This window comes from Theobroma cacao, chromosome 2 (assembly GCF_053813885.1).
Source record: "Theobroma cacao isolate CCN51 chromosome 2, ASM5381388v1, whole genome shotgun sequence".
Classification (NCBI taxonomy): domain Eukaryota; kingdom Viridiplantae; phylum Streptophyta; class Magnoliopsida; order Malvales; family Malvaceae; genus Theobroma; species Theobroma cacao.
Window position 1 is genome coordinate 15,289,930 of NC_142640.1, and position 11,487 is coordinate 15,301,416.

Below are 11,487 nucleotides of genomic sequence, written 5' to 3' on the forward strand. Positions count from 1 at the left end.
TGAATAACCCTTTAGAGTGACTTCCTCACTCTAAGAATACAAGAAGAGTAGTAAAAGAAAGTACCTATGATCACTGGTTGATCTGATTGGTACAAGATTGAGTGCAAAATACAAACACAAAGAGTAGGCATTCAAGTGCAGACAAGTGCAGTGAAGATTTTCTGGTTTTTTAACTTTCTATAGCTCAAATCTCATTCAAGGCTTCTAAAAACTTGTTTCTAATTGTTGGAAGACCCTTTATACTTGGAGATGCAACTCTGATGGCAGTTTTGCAGTTTTATGTTCATTGGAAATAGTTAAGGATGAGTTCTGTCCGTTAATCTGTCCTCTAGTGCTCTGGTTCAAATTGCAGATAGAGAGCTTTTAGTCGACTGACTTGGTCGACTAAGTTGGTTTTGTTTCTCAAACTCTTTAGCCCGCCATTCCTCCAATTTGAAACTTGATCAACCAACATTCTTCCTTGATTCACCAATAGGCTTCCTCCTTGCTAGACAATTACATCTTGTTATTTTTATCCCTCTTTTTCTTTTGATATACTCTTTGAAGAGTTAAATAATTAATTTCATATATTAATTTTTTTGCACACTCAAGTAAAGATATTAGACACCAATGAATGAGAATATTTTGCTATCATAAAAAACATATAGAGTCAACATTCTCTATTTCTTATTTTTGATGATCACAAAACACTCCAAGATTAAGATGCAATGTCTATGTTCAATATGAATGCTTCAAATCTTGATGCACAATGAAGTGCTCCCCCTTAGTCAATGCATCTACTTTTCTTTACATAATATTCAACAAAACCAAAATTGAGCATCACACATATAAATTAAACATGAAGACCTATTTAACTCTATTTGATTTAGTCTTCCTTCTCTCTTTTTTCTTTTTCATCATTAAACAAGATATTCAAAACTCCCCCTTAATGAGTGCATCAAGATTTTCCTTTAATCTTTAAATCAACCTTTAATGAATGTTAATCATAAGCACTCATACACCTAAGTCATACAAGCTTATAAATATAGTTCAATAACTTTAAGAGTCAAGCTTGTGTCTATGCAAGAACAAATGTATGGTAGTTAAATCATTTCAAGAATTTGTCAAAGACTACTTAAATAATGTTTAAGCAAATTTTAATCGTTTTGTCATAATCAAAACTATAATAATTTTGAAGCTAACATTCTCGTTTTGTCTGGTTAAAAAGCAAGAATCCTTGATAGTGGATTGAAATTTCTGGTTACCAAGGGAGTGAATGTACGCATCGAAAAAGCCAAACCATTATAAATTTTTTGTATCTTTTTCTAATTTTCCACATTACTATTTATTGCCTATATTTGCCTTAGGAAACTAGTTTTATATTGATGTATTGCTTCACACTTCAGAATATATTTTTCCCTTTATTTTTCATAGCTAGCATTTAAATGTATGAAATATATTTTACTGTGGTATATTATTTTTATGCTCAGTGATTTATTGTTGAACTTGATTTTGATGGCAGAAAATATTATTTTCAATGTGAGTTTTAATATACCAATTCACCTCATTCTTGATTTATTATTCACTGAGACTTCTACACTAACCCATACGAACTGAATTATTGCCTTCCTTATATCAGGCATATTTCTTCGTGCCCATTCTAGCACTCCAACAAATCAGATGTATCTCATTTATACCCTCAACACAATGCACTTACCTTAGTGCCATTCTAGTATTTCAATTTACTAACAATGGTTAGAGTTATTGCTTTAACAAATAATCCAGTTCTAGCAGACTTAATATTCTTATCCCATTTACCTCGATCATTAATCATAGGAATGTGTTCTTTGTTAACATTCCATTAGGAGCATCTTGCCCTAATATCTACATAATGGTCACTCATGCCTTAGGGTAGTGTCACGACCCAATTTTTGGGCCATGACCGGTGCATGGGCCCAATGGACCTAGCCCACTAAGCCCAAGCAAGCCTATTTATATAATCGTACTCATTATCCCATCAACTATTCTTACATTTACATCTCATAATCTCAACTTTTTAAGTACTTTAATAGTAAATTATAACAATCAAAATTGCATTTATATTATCCCAAAATAACAATAACTATTGCCACTCATGGTAGCTTTACCAATCAAAATGTACATATATGGTCTAAGGTATACATCTTAGTACTTTACATCACAAGTACGTATTTACAACAAAAATGACTTTTGGGCTTCCAGCGAAGTGACCAAGGTGAAGGTGCGGCTACGAAATGCCAAGATACCTACCAAGGATACAAATCTATGAGAACACCTCAACCTAGTTATCGGCTGCCTCTTGATCTGAAAACATGAATTTGAAAAAGGTGAGTATAAACTTAGTGAGTGAACATAAGAAGGGAACAAGCAATCGATAGGAAGAATTTGGAAATCATGATGCACTTGTTTCAAAAACAATGCAATTGATTTAATTTCTTACTAAAAACCCCGTCTTTCAAACTTTGATTAATAACCTCATAGTGTTGCAAAAACCCATGATCAATCCATGAAGTTAAATGGGTGAAAAATATGTCAAAATCAAGCAAGGTAGCAAGCATGGTAGTAAGTTTCTCATTGCAGCGAGAAACAGTGTTAGTTTGCATGTATTTCAGTTTTTCTAGAATATCTCCCACTATAGAAGTCCAATTGACCTGATTTTAAAATCATTAGAAAGATAAGAGACAGGGCTACAACTTTTATGTTTACCACTTTTCCCAGTTTGGATGGAAAGTTAGTCAAAATATTCATTGAAGTGAAAGCACTGCACTAGAACTCTAGAGTTTCTCGCTGCAACGAGATTTATTCTCGCTATAGCGAGAATCAGGCCAATGTGACCCCCAAAACCCGAGAGTTTCTCGCTCCAGCGAAAATGAATCTCGCTGCAGCAAGAAATAAAGAGTTTTAAGTGAAATGGGTCTTGTTACATCAAAAGCCATTTTCTTATTGAAATGAAAAACAATTTTGGAGCAATTAACAATGCCAACACACAACACAATCACAATTTTTTTCATAAACTTTCTATAACATACATATATTTGTATATACATACATCATCATACATACCATCCCACCACACTCAACTCAATGCAATATCATCATCATGTGTGCACTCCCTCCTCGCACACTTCAACATCATCATGTGTGCACTCCTTACTCGCACACTCTATCATCATCATGTGTGCACTCCTTACTCGCACACTTTAACATCATCACACAACATTATTCATCAATACAAAACATATATTCATATATACCTACCAACATAATATAGAAGCACATGGATTCATCCTTTTACACATTTCACATTTTTCACAGCATCAAAACATTTTATCAAGGGCTTGTTCCCTGGCGCACATTTTTAAAGAAAGTTGGATAAAATCATTCAAATGTTCATTCAAATACATTACATTTTTCAAAGAAATTTTGAAATGCAAGTTCACTCACCAGTCTTTATTGATGTTTTGGTGGGCTCTAGCTTCGACTAAGGTTCCAAAAGGAGGTGTAAGGTTTCGTTGGAACCTATCACACACAATAACATCACCATTAACCCAACTTGGCATTATTACTATTCCAAAGCTATTTTCTAAATTGGGTTCTACTATTCATTCCTAACTAGTTTCCAACTACTATTAAATGGCTATTATTTGCACCATCTTAATCACTTTAAAATTAATAAACAACCTCAACTACAAAACATTCCCAAGTCTCATCACTAGCTATTCTCAACACTTAAATATCAAATTCTAATTCCTTACTCACCTTGGTAGCTTCGTAGTTGAATCTCTTTCCAAAAATTTCAAGCTATTATGGAAGCTCTCTCTTTCTCTCTCTAAAAAACCTAGCTAGTGAGAAAAAGTATGGAAAGAGCACAAAGATTCTATGAAAAAGTGCACAAAAGCATGAAAATTGGAGCTAGCTTGTGGGAAGTTATGGAGGTTTCAAAACAAGCTTCCATGGAGGATGAAAGCAACATGAGATGGGAGAAAGAAGAAAAAGAAGCTGCTGGAAGATGATATTTATAACTCAAGCTTATCCAACTCCACTTAAATTACGAAAATACCCTTAACAAGTTAGCTTGTTCTCCTCCAATCCTTGATGCAATCTTTTTGCTCTTTTAACACGGGGACAAGGTCCACAATAGTCTAGAAATACTCGAGTTCATGAAAACTTAAAAATTTTGACTCGAGAAGAAAAATGACCATTTTGCCCTTACCTTGGGAATCATCATTATTTATATTTTCTTCATCATTTTACCCGTATTTCATCATTCATTTATGCCTTAAGCCTACTTAGGCCTTAATATTGTTTAAAACTTACTTTTAGGGGCTTACTAGGGGAAATGATGAAACTACCCCTAGTCGGTGTTATTGCGTCTATGCCTAGTTACAAGCCTATAGAGGTCAAGGTCTCACAAGTAGTATCCTTACTCGAATAGTAGCAACACCAATCAAATCTAAACACGAAACTCAAAGTAGGTTGACTTACTAACATGGGAATTCAAGTAGCTTACTGTCCTCGACTTGTGTAGCCGTCACAATCCAAAGACAAGACTCTACAATTATCCCAACACTCCGTTAACAAACATGAAAGCCTAGGACTCTCTAACCTAGGCTCTAGTACCAAGATTGTCACGATCAAAACTCGAGGGCTATAATCGACACACGAGTCTAGCATATGAAGCTTATGAGTGATAACTCTATTACATAGAGTTATTTTGACACATTTTGAAGACTTAAGCAACTAGGTCTTTGAGATTTTATGTTCGGATTTTAGTATTTTAGTGTTTTTCTTAGTTAAGTTTGATTACATGTTAATTACTTTAATTTAAGTTATTTTAGTTCAATTTTATGTTATTTTATTTTAAATTACTTTAAGTGTAGTTATTGTTGGCTTCTCTTACTGTTCTTGTAGGAAATTTGATGAGAAAGGTTTATTGGATGAAAAATTGTGTAAGTATGGTGATGACTTCATTCATATATGATGTAGTGTTTTAAGAATAATATGAACTACAGTAATCCAATTGATGTGATTCTTAAACCAATGGAAAGATAAGAGATATGGCTACAACTTTCATGTTTATCACTTTACCTAGTTTAGATCAGAACAAGGAGCAAATCGCATTAGAAGTGGCTGGACTGCTGCAGTTTCTACACAATGTAGTGTTTGGAAATGAAGGCCACAACCTTGAATTGCTGAAGGCTGTGGTGCCAAGGTCCATCAAGGCACCATAGTATGAATAAAGGTCAAAGAACCATGGCATTAAGGAGAATGAGGCCACGGTGCTGGTGGAATTGATGTTCCTATAGTAAACTCGAAAGCTCAAGGTCGTAGTGCTAAAGAGAGTGGTGTCGCAGTGCCACAAGGCCAAGGGGCATCATACTGAACCCATGATCATGGGGTCATGGAACCAAGGAGAGTTGGGCCACAATGCCTGATATACTTACATAAATAAAATTGTGTCAAGATTTTGGAAATTAAGGGTTTTAAGAGCCTATTTAAAGGGCCTTTTTCAAAGGTTTCAAATAAGAGGACAACAAGCAACTATTCTAGAGAAAATGAGCTAAAAACAAAACAAGAAAGCAAGAGAATTTGAGAGAGAATTGATATCGAAAAGCTTCAATTATTAGTTTCTCTCTTTACTTTTGTTTTTCTTTTAATTTCTTTGACTTGGATTAAGGGCTAATTTTCTTTAGACAATGTTTCTATTAGATATTATGAGCTAAACTATCTTTCTAGTATTGTGATAGATTTCAACATGTAGTTTGAATATATTTCTCTTTTATTTACTATGAATGAATGTAGTTTTATTTATTCAAATTTCTTCGTAATACTTTTAATTGTCTAGCCAACAATTGAATGATTTGTGAATCTAAATAAATCTTGATAGTTAGATTTGAGATGGATTAAGGTTTGAATAGTGTATGTTTACGTCACTTAAGTGATTCGATTCGCAATTATGATAGATTTATGCATAAATTTCATACATAGCCAAATTAGAACACTAGCATAATGAACCTTATTTAATAGATTACTATACGTATATAGTGATCCAATTAAGTTAGGTATTTATCCAAGCATCTTGACAGAGACTTGTGCATAGGTTTGGATTCTAGGTTAGCAAAACTACCCATGAATGTAAATATTGAGAGAAACCGATGTCAAATGAAATGTTGAATAAACCCATAATCCTAGGTTTTAATCTATTGCTTTTCTCTAGTGGATTTTTAGTTTTCGTTAATTAGTTTAGTTCTCTTATTAAACTTAGTTTTAATTAATTGTTTACAAAATCGAGATACTTGAATAAGATTGATTTGTCATAATTTGAGTATTTAATGAACAATTAGGAGCAAACCCCTATAGGATATGATTACGAACTTACTGTCTATATTACTTATTCGATATGTTTACTTGCAAGTACTAAATCTATAACAAGTTTTTGGCACCATTGTCGGGGATTTGTGTTTCCTATTTATTTTGCTAAAATTAAACTTCAATAGATTGGTCTTAATTCAAGTTTTTCTTTCTTTGTTTTTCTAGTTCGTTTTGTCATTGTATGACTAGAGAAAAATCTTTGAGATTATATCTTGTGATCTAAAGTTTGAGAGAATACTCTAAAAACTTCAATGAGAAAATCAACAAAGTTTTGCTCAGACTAATATAATGGCTGATCAATATGGTGAGCAGCAAATCCAAGAGTCAATAGTGTAAGAGAATCATTGCCTAAGGGATTATGTTGTTCCATTGGTACAAGAGCTTCCCTTAAGCATTCAAAGGTTGACAATTCAAGTCAACAATTTTGAGATTAAGCCGGCCATCATTATTATGATCCAAACTTTTGTACAACTTGGGGGCTTCCAAATGATGATCCAAATGCCCACATCTCGAATATTTTAGAGATATGTGACACCTTTAAACACAATGGAGTCACAGATGATGTAATCCATTTGAGACTCTTCCCCTTTTCATAAAGGGACAAAGCTAAGGTGTGGCTGAACTCGTTTCCTACCAGCTCCATTATAACATGGGATGACCTTGCTCAAAAATTCCTTGCCAAATTCTTTCTTTTGGCCAAGACAGCGAAAATGAGCAATGAAATCACATCATTCATGTAGCTAGATACTAAATCATTGTACGAGACCTGGGAAAGATACAAAGATTTACTTAGGTGTTGCCCTCATCATGGTCTTCCAAAGTGGTTCAAGTGCAAATGTTCTACAATGGATTGAGTGGTCAAATGCGAACCACTACTGATGCCATTGCTAGAAAAGCTCTCATGGCAAAGTCAATTGATGAGGCATACGACCTATTGGGTGAGATGGCATCAAACAATTACCAATGGCGCTCAGAACAATCAATGCATATGAGAGTAACTAGAATTCATGAGATGGATGCCATTTCGACATTTATAAAACATGTAGCAATTCTAACTAAAAAATTTGATTCTTTTAGTGCTAACTCAATCCAGAGTCCTTTTGTAGTTTATGAGTATTGTGGAGATGGGCATGCAAATAATCAGTGTTCAAGAAGTATAAAGACAATTTAATTTGTTGGGCATAGGCAATAGAATAACCTATATTCCAACACCTTTAATCCCAGGTGGAGGAATCATCCAAATTTTTTCTTGGAGCAACAATTAAGATTTTTCATCAACTCTAAGGCCTAATTTTCTTCTAAGATTTTAACCTCAAGCATGACCTCCTATGCTAGAAAAAAAAAACCATCTATGAAGGAGTTACTTATGCATTTTATGGCTAAGATCGACTCCCTCATTCATAGTCAGGCAGCCTAGTTGAGAAATCTTGAGACTCAAGTTGGACAGCTTGCCAACACTATCAATACTAAGCCTCAAGGTACCTTACCTAGTGACATAGAAGTTAATCCTAGGAAGGAAGGTAATGAACAATGTAATGCTATCAATCTTAAGAGTGGAAACACAATTAGAATTAGTAACAAGTAGATTAAAGATCAAGATAAGTCAGCTAAGAATGAGATGGTAGTTGAGAATGTTGACAAGCCAATTCAAGGGAAGGATATAAAGGCAAACCCACCACCACTTTTTCCTCAATGCTTTAAAAACAAAATCTTGATCACCAATTCCAGAAGTTCTTAGAAGTATTTAAAAAGCTTCGCATCAACATCCCTTTTGCTGAAACTTTGGAAAACATACCAAGCTATGTGAAGTTTTTAAAAGACATCTTAACTAAAAAAAGGAAATTAAAAGAGTTTGAGACAGTTGCACATATTGAGAAGTGTATTGCTATAATCCAAAATAAGCTTCCACCAAAGCTTAAGGGTCTAGGGAGGTTTTCTATTCCTTGCATTATTGGTAGTTTTAAAACTTCTAAAGCTTTGTGTGATTTAGGTGCTAGTGTTTCAATAATGCCTTTGTTTATTGCTAGGAAACTTGAATTTATTTAGCCTATTACAGTTACCTTACAATTAGTAGATAGAAAAATCAGGTACCCTGTTGGGATTATAAAAGATGTGTTGGTTAAAGTTAGGCTTCTCTACATTCTGGTGGATTTCATTGTGCTTGAGATAGAAGAGGATGTGGAAATTCCTTTAATCTTGGGATAATCATTCTTGGTTACTGCAAGCGCAATCATTGATGTGAAAAAGGCAAGATAACTTTTAAAGTTAGAGAGGCGGTAGTCAAATTCAATATTTGCACTACAGTTAAGCATCTTACCTCTACAAATAGTTTATATATAGTGGATTTAGTTGATACGGGCAAGGGTAAGCCTATATCTCCACCTAGAAGTGAGCAAGCACCAACCTTTGAGTTAAAGTCACCATTTCCACATATCAAAACCAAGTAGTCACATGAGAAGCATCTTCCACCACCTCCCAATTGTCTTTATTTTGAGGTTGGACAGCAAGTAGTACTCTCTAGTTCATGCCTTCATCTTTTACCATGGCAACTTCAACAATATTGGTGGAAAAACTTTAAAGTTGTAAAGGTTTTGTTTTATGGCCTTATTAAGATTTTTAGTATGCTTACCGGAGCATTCAAGGTTAATAAATAAAGTCTCAAGCATTACTCTATGGATGAAGAAGTGAAAAAAAGGGTGCCATAGTCAAGCTAGTGACTATAAAGAAGCACTTCTTGCTAGGCAACCTAAGTTTTTGAAACTTTTATTCTTTTTATTTGAAGTTATTTTTTTTAGATTTTACCATTACTTTATTTTTGTTCTTTTTCTTATTTAGATTTTCGTCACCTTAACGGATATTCCCAACAACTTGGGATATAATGAGGATGAAGAAGAAAATTAGAGGATCATTATTATCCAAGGGAGTATTCTTAACTTTTCTTCTTGACTTTTTAACATTTAAGACAATGTTGATTTTAAGTTTGGTGGGAATTTTCAATTTTTTTAGCTTTATTTTCTTTATTGTACATTTATGATTTTTGTAACACCCTGTACCCCCGTAAAGTAGTCAATGTAACCGTATCGATAAGATAAAGGATTAATTGACACGAATTTATGTGCTAAAGAGTGGTGAAGAGTGAAAGGAATATTCAAGAGTAAAATATTCTGCACGCGAGGATATAACAATTAAATAATAATATTTTGTCGAGGATGAATTAGAAAGTTAAAAGGTGAATTGGAAGAGAATCGGGGCCATAATAAGACGTTTTGAGACCTGAGGAGACAAGTAGAGAATTTTGGAATAAAATAATATTTTATTAATAAAATAATATTAAAATATTAAAATTTTATCTAATGTTGAGATTAGTCATGAAGGAGGATTATACGGCTAATCTAAGTGGGGGAGGAGAAGAACGAGAGAATTTCGAAGAAGAACGACATAAATGGGGCTCACGTGCCTTTATTAAATAAAGTAAGAGCAGGTAAGTAAATATTTAAATATTATAGTGACATGTTGGCGAAGTGCAAATTATATATTTTAATTGTATACATGTAAAGGAAGATAGATAGGAAGAATTAGAGTTAAAAGAGATGATTGGGGACCAAATTGTAAAGGATGAATAGTTTGGTGGGACAAATGGTAAATAAAGAAAAATTGAGGACTTTTGTGCAATTATCACACTTTCAAGGTAAGTGGAAATTGACTAACCAAGGGAAGTTAAATTATGTGGAATGATGGAAATTGCATGCAAAATTCACTATTACATGCAAATGATAGCATGCCAAAAAGGAAGAAGTTAGTGGGGGACATGCGGGCCCCCACCATGTGAAGTGAAAAGAAAAATAAAGCTAAATCTATTTTGCATGAAATGGGATTGGAGCATAAAATGGCTTAGTAAAGAAAGAAAGATGTGATGTACATGTGCCCTAAATGATTTAATAAGAATACCAAATAAAATATAAGGCTAAGTTGTGCATGAAATATGATTGGTGGAATAAAGAAATGAAGTAAGGAAGGATAAGAGAGTGAGGTGGCGGATGGAGAGAGAATGAAGATAGATTTTGGGCCAATGCACAAGGAAGGAAACTGGTGCATGAAGCACCATTGGGTGGCAAAATGGCCAAATGAAATTAAAAAGGAAATGGGTGCATGAATTTTAATTGGTTTTGAAAGTTAGCCAAAGCAAATGAAAAGAAAAAGAATGCAAGCATGGTGATTGTTTTAAATAAGTGGCAACGTAATAAAGAAATTAAAAAGTAAAAGAAACATGAGGAATAAGCCTTGGTGAGAGTAAAGGCTAGCCATTTGAAGAAGAAAAAGAAGGGAAAGAAAGCCTTGGAGAGTTTCCACCCGAGAGGAAGAAGAAAAAGAAAGAAATGAGAGAAAGGAAAGGAAAGGCATAGGTTTGCCCAAAACCAAGAGGACCCGTGAGATTCCCTCCCTCATTTTGAAGAGTTGAGTTGATTCACCACTCAAGGAGCCTTCAATACTCAAAAGAGAAGCCGTGGAGTGTCAATGGAGGAATAAAACTCGATTTTGGTGGTTTAAGTAAGGAATGGTAAGGATTCTTGTTTTTAGCTAGAGTAATCTTTGAAACTGAGTTGGTGACTAAGGGAAATGTCTTGTTGCAGCAAAGATTAACTTGGTTGGAGACCATTTGGTGACATGTAAGCCACCAAACCCATGGGTGTCTAATGGATTTAAGGTGAGAGAAAAGTGTAAGCTTGACACTACATTTTGAGGCCTATGGTTAGTTTAATATTGTGCAGAATAATTGTGCAATTGTTGGCAACTTGGTGGGTGGAACATTGGAAGAGCCTTGAGGTTGCATGCAAGGTCAAATTCATCACAAAGGTAAGGCATGCAATGTGTAATGTTAATGTGATAGTTTAAAGCTTGGAACAATGTATTGTTTGGATGTGTGTTGTTGTGAAAGGTTCAAAAGGTTATGAATGTTGGTGAGCATGAATGAATATTGATGTTAAGCTTGGTGGCAGCATGTGAGTGTAAATTATGGTGAATGTAAACTTAAAAAATGCTTGATGAAAGTAGATTTACAATTGCGGCCATATGTGAGGTTATTAGTGTGGGAATGAT

At 34.2% G+C, this 11,487-nt stretch overlaps 1 non-coding gene across 1 annotated transcript; it reads right to left on the reverse strand.

Annotated features, from left to right (window-relative positions):
* Positions 1-7,097: 7,097 nt before the first annotated feature.
* Positions 7,098-7,204, reverse strand: LOC148764090 (small nucleolar RNA R71). The gene has a single exon (XR_016024913.1). It is a non-coding gene; the product is annotated as a small nucleolar RNA R71 (small nucleolar RNA).
* Between the last annotated feature and the right edge of the window lie 4,283 nt (positions 7,205-11,487).